Here is an 11,761-nt window from a genome sequence, read left to right as displayed (position 1 = left end):
AAAGGGGGAGCTCTTCTCAGCTGTGTAACTTTCATAGCATCTAACAGAGGGAGGGCTATATACTGCTGACTCTTAGTCAAACTTTGACTTTTCATCTCTTGACATTTATGGATTTGTGTTCAATTTTTAACTGTTTAGGGGAAATAAAACCTACTGTCTCTCTGAGGCTCTTATAGCAAGCAAACCCATTGCTCTGAAACTTCTGTACATTTTTTAAGGTTTATTATATATTTTAATTATGTGTCCATGTGTGTCTGTGTGCTGGTACGTGAGTGTGCATACCTGCAGAGGCCAGAAGGGGGCGTCGGATCCCTTAGAACTGGCGGTACAGGTGGTTTAAAGTTGTCCAGTGTGAGAGCTGGGAGATAAACTCTCCTTCTCTACAAAAGCAGTCACTGCGCTAACCATTGAGCCATCTCTCCAGCCCCTGAAACTTAGATAATATTTTTTGACATTCAGAAAGAATCTCACTACTGTACTGGCTGGATTTGTGTGTCAACTTGACACAAACTGGAGTTGTCACAGAGAAAGGAACCTCCCTTGAGGAAAGGCCTCCGTGAATTCCAGCTATAAGGCATTTTCTCAATTAGTGATCAAGAGGGGAGGGCCCAGCCCATTTTGGACGGTGCCATCCCTGAGCTGGTAGTCTTGGGTTCTATAAGAGAGCAAGCTAGCAAGCCAGGGGAAGCAAGCCAGTAAGTAACATCCCTCCATGGCCTCTGCATCAGCTCCTGCTTCCTGACCTGCTTGAGTTCCAGACCTGACTTCCTTTGGTGATGTGGAAATCTAAGTTGAATAAACCCTTTTCTCCCCAACTTGCTTCTTGGTCATGTTTGTGCAAGAATACAAACCCTTACTAAGACACACTGCCGATAAGATTGTCACTTATTTTGCTGATTTTTAAAATGTAGATTTTGCAACTTTTCCTTTCCATTGCTGTCCCAGTCCCTCCTGTTTGAGTGGGAAAGGAGCATGTTAAAACAGGTAACTTGTAAATGTGAGAGAGTGTGTGTATTTGAAAAGCATCAGCGACTTTTACTTCCTTCCCCCAAGGCCATGCCCCAAGGACTCCTGGGTACTGCCTGGCTATGGCCCGTATCCTGTCACATGACTGACAGCTCCAGCTATCAGCACCTAGATATTGTTTTGTACTGCAGGACTCAGCATGTGTTTCCCCTTTGCAGTAATTACGTCATGTCTCGGGAAGTCTCTTTTCTCCAACTGAAGCAGCGGGGCTTTGCAAATAACATATGAAGATCAAGCGATCCTGGTGCTGTTGCTCTAAGCTCAAACGCTTGTGGAAGTGTCCTAACTTAACAGTCTAGTCCAAACTGTCGCATCCCGCGTTCTTCCCCAACCACCTTGCTGTTCATCAAGGCGAACAACACAACAGGGAGAGGGAGAGTTTCTGCCCAGTCTGGTGTGCATTTCTCCGTATGAAGTATGATTGCCTTCTAGTCTTGGCCATTAACCGGAAATGAAGCTGGCTGGTATAGTTCGACTTCCGCTCACATGGACATTTTAACCTTTTACCTAGAGAACCAAAACCAGCAAAGTCCTGAGAAGTCCTCCTTTTTCCATGATGCCTTTCCAGGTTTCTCGAAGGAAAGCTAACGAAACCCTTTTGCCTTGCTTCCTTTGAAAAATAAAAATAACGTGACTTAAAAATAACGTGGTCTTCACTTTCCACCCGTGCCTTTGATCTCCCGTCTAAAATGCATTTCCCATGTCTGCGCGTTATGTAAAATTCTTCCATTCTGTGTCTCTTTGAAAAGATTATGGCTGTGTGCTGTTCTTCACTAAGCCCTGCATGTGTTTTGTTGGTGTTTGTCATAAGTTGTAAACAAAATGCCAGTCGCAGAGAAAACAGGGACTCTTTTGCCAGTCCTCAGCAGAAACCAGCAGATAATTTAGAGCCTAGGAATGCACTGGGTTATGAGGATAATCTTAATGATTCCTTCCATGTTTCGCAGCACCTGCCTCTAACGTCATCATCACCAACGTTTGCTTATTTTACAAATCTCTAATGAGTACTTGTTCATGGTAGGCTCCATAGGAGGCATCTGTGGGGATGACAAGAGTGGGTAAGAAATGCACCGTGTCTGCCTTCGTTATTCAGTGCTCAGTGCGTGTTGCCTGAGCTCCCATGATGTGCTGGACACTCTCCTGGTGACACATTTGCAAAATGTCATAAGGCTCTTCCTTGTGCACCTTAGAAATCTGAGGCCCAAAAAGATCAGACCATGTAGCTAATGAGAGGTACAAGGGGTGTTGACAAACGGCAGATACTGTGACAGAGGCTGATCAAAGCCCACGTGACCAGAGATTGCTCACATCAATGGCAATCAGTCCCCAAACCAAGATCACGAGTCAATCGCAGTGCCTTGAATAAATCACAGCTGGAAGAAACAGTAGACTATCAATCAGAATGTTTAGATTTAAGCTCTATTTCCATCTTTATTACCTAATTACCTAATTACCTAGTCTAGTAATGCACCCCAGAACATCCTCAAATTCACTGTCCTCTTATTCTACCCTTCGGGGTGGGAGAACATTTCCAAATGCTCTAAATACGTTACCGTCTTCCTAATAGCGTTACCCAGAGTCCAAACATTCTAAGAAAATGACTTCAGAACCTTTGAGGGGACCAGGAAGAAAAGGATTTGGCTCCACGCAATCTGTTCTAGATGCAATCGAGGGTCTTACTTGTTTCCTGTATTGAGAGTGTACATATAATTTCACTTTTAAAACAGAGTTTTGTGGGCTGGTGAGATGGCTCAGAAGGGGGGAAAAAAAACCTTGCTGCCAAGTCTGATGGCCTGAGTTTGATTTCTAGGGCTCACAGGGTAAAATGAAAAAAGTAGGCTCCTACAAAAAATTGTCCTCTAAGCTCCACACACAAGCCATTTCCCATGAGCACTGTTGAGCCTGCCCGGCTAGCATAGCTGCAGCCATTTTGTTCCATGCCTGCCAGCTATTTCGTATTGTTGCTGTAACATGCCTACCAATCATTGACACAGAAAAACAATCTGACTCAGAGCAGGGTCATGCTGACCACATAGCCTACTGTGATCTGTGTGTTCTGAGGTTTATTAATCTTAAGAAATTCAAAAACTGTAATTTCCACTTAGGACCCATCAGAATAAAGGTCAGTTAGAACTCTTCTGTGTAACTTGCCAAAATAACTTGAGTCAGAGCCAAGCACTGGGTAGCACTTCCTATACTCACCTGCACGTGAGCTCATTGTGTTTTTTTTCCTTTATGGCCCAGCCCTGAGAAATGTTTGGGGACATAGCCTCAGCCCCCCGAATTCTGAACTACAGCCCTGATCGGATCGGTCTCAGGGTGTGCGTTCAATTAAACCATCCCTGTCTGTCTGAGATCAGTGTCCGTGTGGTTTGTGGAGTGACTCCTGGACCCCGACAAGCACACGAGTAGATACTCATGCAAAAAGGAAGGTTTGGAAACTGAAGACCTGTTTCAGTTCTGAAGCTCTGTAAGGTAAGCGAGTTGTCGGACATTGTTGGCTAAGATTCTGCTTCTCTGTGTTGGGGACGGTTAACATATGGCTTTATTTTCAGCTACAGTAGACATGACACACTAAAATTTTGCTACTCGAGGTGTGACCCATGTGTCAGTGGCCACAGGGAACCCGGAGATGCAGAGTGTTAAGCTCCACCCGGGATAGGAGCTCTAACTTGTTTTCTAGGTGCTTTGATGAACATTAAGTTTTGAAAAGCATCAATGTGCACTTTTTTTTTCTCTTAGTAATTGATAACACTGTCTCCCATTGCATTCCTGTCTCCATAGTTCTCAGAGAAAATGTTTAGGAAGGCTGATTATCCCTGCCCCACCTCATCCCCATGGCTTAAGGGGGAGTGACAGTTGCATTCTGCCCATGTTCTGTCTTACAGCCTAACAGTTGCCATCTGCCAACCTATGTTTATAAATGCAGCCCCAGTGCCATGCCCAGTTAGAACGCTAGGAATATTGAAAACAGCTCTTCTCCAGGAAAGCTGAGGCCCCTTTGATGAGATCATCTTTCCAACCTAGCCCAATCCCAAGACTCACTAATTTTATAATACAGACAGTTATAACAAAAAACAAAAAAAAAACTTTCAGATTCTTTACAGATTGCCCCAGGCTTGTCCATGTGTTATTAAAGTTGGGCCTAGTAATAAGTGTTATAAACGTCCTAGGAGACAGCACTCATGCCCAGTGAGCATGACATCCCATAATAGGCCTATTTGGCTTGTTACCCTGGCGCCTTTCTCTAGCCTGATCTCTGGAAACCAGAGAAAGGCAAACATGGTAATGTCAATCCAAAGGCAGAGACAGGGGTATGAGAAGCTGTGCTTGGAGAGTTTTCATAAGATCATATTTCTGGCCAAATTCCTATTACTTGTGTATTACAGTCAGGAGGAGATCTTTTTTCCCCCTAACGTTTCTTTTCCCAGAAGGAAAACATTATCTTCCGAATAAAATGCGAGTGAACTAAATCGCTTCCAATCTCAGCATCATTTGAGGCTCAGTGTCATTTGTGGATTCCAACTTGAGTCCTGTTTAATTTGCTCAAGTTTCATTCCGAAGAGGGAACAAAGCCAACAAAGAAAGGAAGCACTTCAGAGGCAACCCCTTCCCTGTTTCAGAGGATCACAGTGCAGTTGAATGTACCAACTTCATTCACGGTCAGCTCTTTCTAGCAAACTCAACACTGCACTCCTTGAGGGAGCATTTAAGACGTGTCTCCCTACCCTAGGCACCGAGGCTGGCCCAGAGAGAAGCAGAGAGGATTCATTTTAATCAAAAACTCATAACTTACCTGTGAAGACAGAAATATAAATAGCTACTAAATCATATAATGAATCATCTCCTAGTGGTTTGTCCAAAATAATATAAAAATATAGACTGGTAAGCAATGAGGACTCACATATTACTACAACACCGTTCTTTCTCTCAAACGCTTTTAATTTAGATGGAGGAACAGGAAATGCATCTGAAGACTTGTAGGCCATCTTTGGTGAAGGCCAAGTGTATAATTAGCCAAAACACAGCCAGGACTTGGTGTCAGCAGTGCTTAAGAACTTAACATGACGGGCTCTGGGGATGAGGACGATATGATAACTAAAGTGCGTTTTCAGAAGGAGGAGGGAAGGTCTACCATGAGTATAGGGGGCACTGTCCCATTAACAGGAATCTTGGATGGAATAAAAAGGAGAAAGCAAGCAGAGCCCCCAAGATTCATTTCTCTCTGCTTTCTTGACTGCTTGCTCCTACCTCCCCCAGAAAAAGCAAGTTGGCCACCATTGCCTCCCCATGGTGGACTGACTCCTCAAATTACCCTCAATCAACTCTTCCTCCCGTAAGTCATCCCAACAAATATTTTCTCACAGCAGTAATAAATACATGTACATACAAAAATATGTATATTTGAGCTGACTTTAGAAAAAAGCCATATTCTGAAAAAAAAAATGAGAAAAGGGAAGTCTGCAGCTCAAACCAGCAGAAGCAAAACCATGCAACAGGATGCTCCACCCCACACTGTCATTCTAGTTCGACAGCAGAACTCACAACAGAGATTTTGGGCGTAAAGGATTTTCAGAGGGAAACGTGATAGAGATAGTGAGGCCCTCGTGTGCAGCCCTGAGTAGCAGGTACAGGACTGTGGGTTTTACTCCATAACTAATGATAGAGTTCACATGCTTCTCTGAGCTCACGAATGAAAGGGAGTCAGGAGGAAAATTGGGTTTGTGATATTTTGTAGGATAACTTGGAGTGGGGAAGTGTTGGTGAAAAGAACAGATGCTTGGAAGGAACTGTGGTAAAGAGAAGCCTGCTTCTGCACTAGCCACCATTAGCAGGCCACTCTCATATCAGAAGGCTTGATGCATGAAAAATATGTAGGATTCACAGTGTTCTTGCTGAGGATGGACTCCTTGGTGCAAAGTGTAGGCGATGATCCCAGATTTGAGCTTCAAACAGGTTTGTCATTTTCTTCAAGCTCATTGAGTCCAGTGAGACACTATTTATTGATACAGGAATGCCTAGAATCTGGGAATAAAGAGAGTATTTTGTAATAAGAAGTGTAAAGGTTTTGTCTAGATTCTTCCATTTCTGGGTCTAGACCAGTGACTCTCAACCTTTCTGATGCTGTGATCTTTTAATATAGCTCCTGATGTTGTGGTGACTCCAATCATAAAATTATTCTTTTTGTTCCTTCATAACTGAAATTTTGCAAATGTGACAAATCATAATGTCAATATCTGTGTTGTCTGGTGGTCTTAGGCGACCCCTGTGAAAGGTTTGTTTGACTCCCAAAGGTGTTAAGACCCTCAGGTTGGGAACTTTTGGTCTAGACAAAGCTCCCAAGTTACAGCACCCCAGAACCTCCAGTTCAGACTGAAGCAACTAATATTCAAGTCAGACATTCCCACTACATCAAGCTCTTTATTGAATAACAGACAATACCCTTCCCCTCAAAAAGCTTACATGAAGAATAACTAAACTGTTTTTCATGCAAGGGAAGTATAAAAGACACATTTATACTTATGAGAGAAAAACGGGATGCTTTCTTAATGGTTGATGGGAAATTATGCCCCCTAAACATCCTGAGGGCAGTTTTCTAGGAGTTTAAAGGTCACATCATGGAAGACCACACTCCTTTAATTTCAGCTTCACATACAAAGTTTGTCCTGGAGAACAAATGTAAGAAAGATCTCTCTCCTGTGGATAGAACACTACCACTTGATATAGCTAATGCTTATCTAATGCCTCTACTCTAAAGTCGGTCTCAGAAAAGCCAGACCAAATTATTCACAATCTGGGTTCATGATATGAAGGTTCTAACTATTTGAAATCAGCACAAATATCAACATAATAGCTAGGAACCTTTGAAGATATGTTCATGGAGTACCAGTGATTAGGGATGTCCTCATCCATTGGTGTATTTTTTCGCTATTTTATTGCGTTCTTATATCTCTCACCCATCTTCTAACCTTTATTCCACTGTAATCCCTTCTGACACACCCCCAACACTAAGTAGGAAGGAAAGAAGGTTAAAGAGGAAAGGGCATATAGGCCTCTATATGTTGCTTCCTTCTGAATAGGGGTATTAGGTTCTTTGGGGCAAGTTCAATCGTCATCATCAGGATATTGCCAACTTCTTTTCTCTCTGCTCATACCACTTGACAAACTGCAAAAGAAGGGGAGCAGCCTTCTCAGATGGCTCCTATTCCCCTGGGGCTCTAACATCTATCTCTTCTTCAGAGCTCCCAGAATTCCAAATGTAACCATTGGCAAGTAGCAAAAAAAAATCACACCCCTGCTAGTGCATGAAGCAAATCATAATCACCTGCTGTGAAGCAGCCTTCTGTCCCACACCTGGGATTAAAACAAAAACATACTCATATCAAATAACTGGGTTTTTTAAGAAATCAAAACTCTCACTTCACTCAACTCTTCTATTCTTCATAAGGGAATGCATACATCAATATTAGAGGAACAGAGGGCGGTGCAACAGAATTGTAGGTACTCATTGAAGTACCTAGACCATTGGCCCTTAATGCCTTTTCCTGAGGCATCTATAAACATGAGAAGGAAAGGGGCTGGCTCTGCCTCAAAAGGCTGCTGGTCTAAAATTCATTAGAATATATATTATTTAAATCAAGCCAGGTTTTCTACCAGAAGGTCTTCCCACTATCGATATCCCCCATAACCTGTTTCGTAAGATTAAAATGCACTTGCTTTTTAAATATGGTGGATGTGAATCATACAGTCATGGATGGCTATGAGTAATTGGGAACTAGAGAAAAAAAAAACCACCTGTGAAGAGCTGCTTGAATCCCTACTGTGGAGCCTGATCAGGTGTCTTTTCCCACCAGAACTTGGATCCCACAAAGGAGCAGACAGCTCCTGGTGTCTGGGCATCCATCCACTGTGATGCATTACCACCTAATAGCAGATTGATATTCTGAATTTTGTTGGTTTTAACTGCAAGAGAGAAGACAATATCGGCTCCCCCTTCCACGTGACAACTCATGCCACAGATATTTATTGATTGTATGTCACATGCTGAGTGGACTAGATACTGAGGAAAGAACGAAGGAAGGAAGAAGGAAAGGAAGGAAGGAAGGAAAAAGAAAGAAAGTCCCTTGTTTTAGAGACATATTACAAGAAATACTTGTATCACATACATACTCAGTGTTCAGTTGTTCATAGTACTCAAAGTTTGAGTAATTAAAAAAAGTAGTAAGCAAATGTCTCTCTCTGTCTTTCTCCGTCTCTGTCTCTGTCTCTCTCTCTCTCTCTCTGTGTGTGTGTGTGTGTGTGTGTGTGTGTGTGTGTGTGTATACTGTGTAGTGTGTAGTGTGTAGTGTGTAGTGTGTACTTGTGTGGAGGAAGCACATGCAGGTAGAAGCCAGAAAGTCAGAAGGCAATCTTAGGTGTCATTCTTCAGTTGTCATCTACCTTGTTTTTATGAAACAAGTATTTTACTGGCCTGGAGTTCACCATGTAGTCTGGACTGGTTGACTGACTAGTACCCTGGACTCACCTGTCTCTTCCTCCTCGGCAGTGGGGATTACAAGTGCACACTCGCACGCCTGGCTTTTGACAGTGAATCGAGGGATCAAACACAGATCCTCATCTTTGCAAGGCAAACACTTTACTGAACGAGCTAAATCCATAAGTGGATTTTTAAGGGCAAATAGAAGTTAGCCAAAGAAGTAATTGCCTAAGGAAATAAATTCAAGCAAAGGTACATATTGGAAAAACAGGGCTGTTTATTTAAGAAACTACAAGAAGAACAGTGTGCACTGAGTGTTGGTCTTTAGAAATGTAAGTGATAATCAGATAAAGAGTTTTATACACCATACTTACGACCTCCGAAATGGTTTTTAAAGGAAATAATAAATAAGATTTACTTTCCTATTGATTGATTGGAAGTACAGAGAAACAAATGTAGAATAAACAAGACCACTTTAGAAATTACTTTGTTAAGCCAGAAGAAAATAAGAAAAAAATTCAGCAAGGGTGATGGGGATGGATCGAGAAATGCTTACTAGCTGAGACACAGAGTCTAGACAGATATGGAGGTCACAGAACAGATATCAGCACAAACATGGCTCCTTGGGTCATCTCTTGAGTAAATAAGCAAATGTTGATACTGATAATTGTTCGTACAATAAGTTGGAGATTCTGGTGAGAATTGAGACCGGATTTGTTTTGTTTGTTGGGACTTTTAGACATTAAAAAAAAAAAAGAATCATTAGCCATTACAGATGATGTGTAGCTCACTGGAAAATTTGGATTGGCATGATAAACCCAACATCTAAATAAGATTTACAATGTATCAACTACAACCTGAGAGATATGGAGCTCTTAGAAACCCCTAAAATAAAAAACACTGAAGTTGTTTTCCAAAAGCCGGCCATAGCTGACATGCCCATTTCTTCCCATCATCAGCCAATCTTTGCTCTGTATCTTGTACCCAGTTCACTATGCTTTTTAATGTTACTTCCCCACATACCCATATACCCACAAGGACAGAGGCTGTCTTCTCCATTCTGAGTGTCACAGAGGCAGAGACAGCAAAAAGGTATCAGTACATGGGTCCCAACTTCATGCGACAGATCTGTCACTAGCTCTCTGGTCTCCCTTACTAGGAAGGTGATAGGAAGTGTGATGCATACTACTTCTGGGTCATAGTTTGCTTGAACAGCAGTCCCTCTCTACCCTTCCATCTGCAGCTTTGAAGGACTGTGAGTTTTAGAGGACAAGGTCTCTTCATTTACCTGCAGGCCAAGTAGGCTGGGTTTACTGGCCAAAGAGCCCAGGAACCCTCTACCTCCTTCCTCCTCCTCTTCCTCCTCCTCCTCTTCTTCCTCCTCCTCCTCTTCCTCTTCCTTTTCTTCCTCCTCTTTTTCTCCTCCTCCTCCTCTTGCTCTTCCTCCTCCTCTTCCTCATCTCCTTTTCTCCTCCTCTTCCTTTTCCTCCTCCTCCTCTACTTCCTCTCCTCCTCCTCCGTGCTGGGATTATAAATACACACCACCACACTGGTCTCTTTTTTAACATTTTATTTTTTGATTCACTCATTGATTGATTATATAACTCTCTGTCTGTGTGTCTGTATATGTATATACATGTATACATACCATACCAGATCACACATGTAGAGGTCAGAGGACAATTAGTCAGAGTCAGTTCTTTCCTTCCACCCTATAGGTTCTGGGGACCAAACTCATGTCAAGTCTGACCGCAAGCACTCCTGCCAACTGAAACATCTGGTTGACCCCAGGCTCATTCTACACAGTTTCTAGGAACCAAGCTCAGTTCCTCGTGTTTGCATAGCACATAGGATTACTTGCATTTACTGATAGAGCTATTAGTCCAGCAGCCAATGTGACCATGTCTGTGTAGTAATAGGGAGTAGAGAAATTCTTTATTCCCCTCTGTCCTAGATGTTATTTTCTTTTGGAGATTTTTATTTTATTTTATTATTTTATTTTTGGAGCTAATCTCATTTATCTCGGCCTCACTTCAAGCTCGCCGTGTAGCTGAGGATGATACTGAACTTCTGATCCTCCTGCCTCCACCTCAGACCTCCTAGGAGCCCAGGTGTGCACCACCGCATCTGGTCTGTGCTATGCTGAAGAGCAAACCCACGAACTTGGGCGAGCTGAGCAACCAGACTTTCATCTGAAATACAACCTCACCCCTGCTGAAGTGTATTTGATGGATGAAATTTGTATACATTTAAAAGGTATACCATGAAGTTTGATGTGCATGTGTTTTGTGAAATTCTACCCGTAATAGACCCAATTAGTGTGTTTATTGCTTCAGTTAACTCTATACATCTGATGAAAACTCCTGTGATCAGTTCTCGTAGAAAACGCCAAGTGTGTGTTACCTACTATAAATATCGTCACCGTGCTATCTACTAGATCTACAGAACCGATTCATCCTGCATAAATGACCTTTGACCAACATCCTCCTGGTCTTCCAATCCCAGGCCCTGGAAGCCATCATTATACTCGGGACTTCTCAACAAGTTTGATTTCCGCATGTAAATGGGATCGTGCAGAATTTGACTTTCTATGTCTGACATTTCCCATAATATAATGTTCTCCAGGTTCATTCATGATAGATGTGACATCGCATAGGTGACAGGAATCCTCCTTCTTTGAAAGCTGAATAATATTTCATCTTTACATGAATACGTATGTGTTCATATGTATGTGTCACAATTTATCTGTTCATTCACCTTTTCTGATGATTGCAGTGTCTAATGGATGCTGCTACAATGAACAGCAGGGTGCCATTACCTCTTTAAGATGCTTTTCTCATTTCCTTTGGCTACATACTCAAATGAGGGGTTGTTACAGCGCGTAGAGGTTCTATTTCTTAGGAACTTACACGCGAGTTTCCATACTAGCAATAATGATAGACATCCTGTCAGCTGTGTACAGGGGTCTGCTCCCCACATCCTTCTCAACACTTACATACATGTTTAATAGTGCCCATCCAAACAGGTGCTAGGTGATAGCTCACTTATGTGTACACATGGCATGCATATGTTGTCCACTTTTCAGTGTTTGGCTTTAAGGCTTCAAGACCCAGCCATCCAAGTTGAATATAGTAAGTCGGACCTGTAATTGTGGCACTTAGAGAAAGCTGAGGCAAGTGACTGCTGCGTGGTCAAGACCAGTCAAGGCTACACAGTGAGTCCCAGGCTAGCCCCTGAGCCATGGAGTAAGACCTTATC

This window comes from Rattus norvegicus, chromosome 8, assembly GCF_036323735.1.
Source record: "Rattus norvegicus strain BN/NHsdMcwi chromosome 8, GRCr8, whole genome shotgun sequence".
NCBI lineage: Eukaryota > Metazoa > Chordata > Mammalia > Rodentia > Muridae > Rattus > Rattus norvegicus.
The sequence above is the reverse complement of the archived record's forward strand: the minus strand, read 5'-3'. Positions refer to the sequence as shown.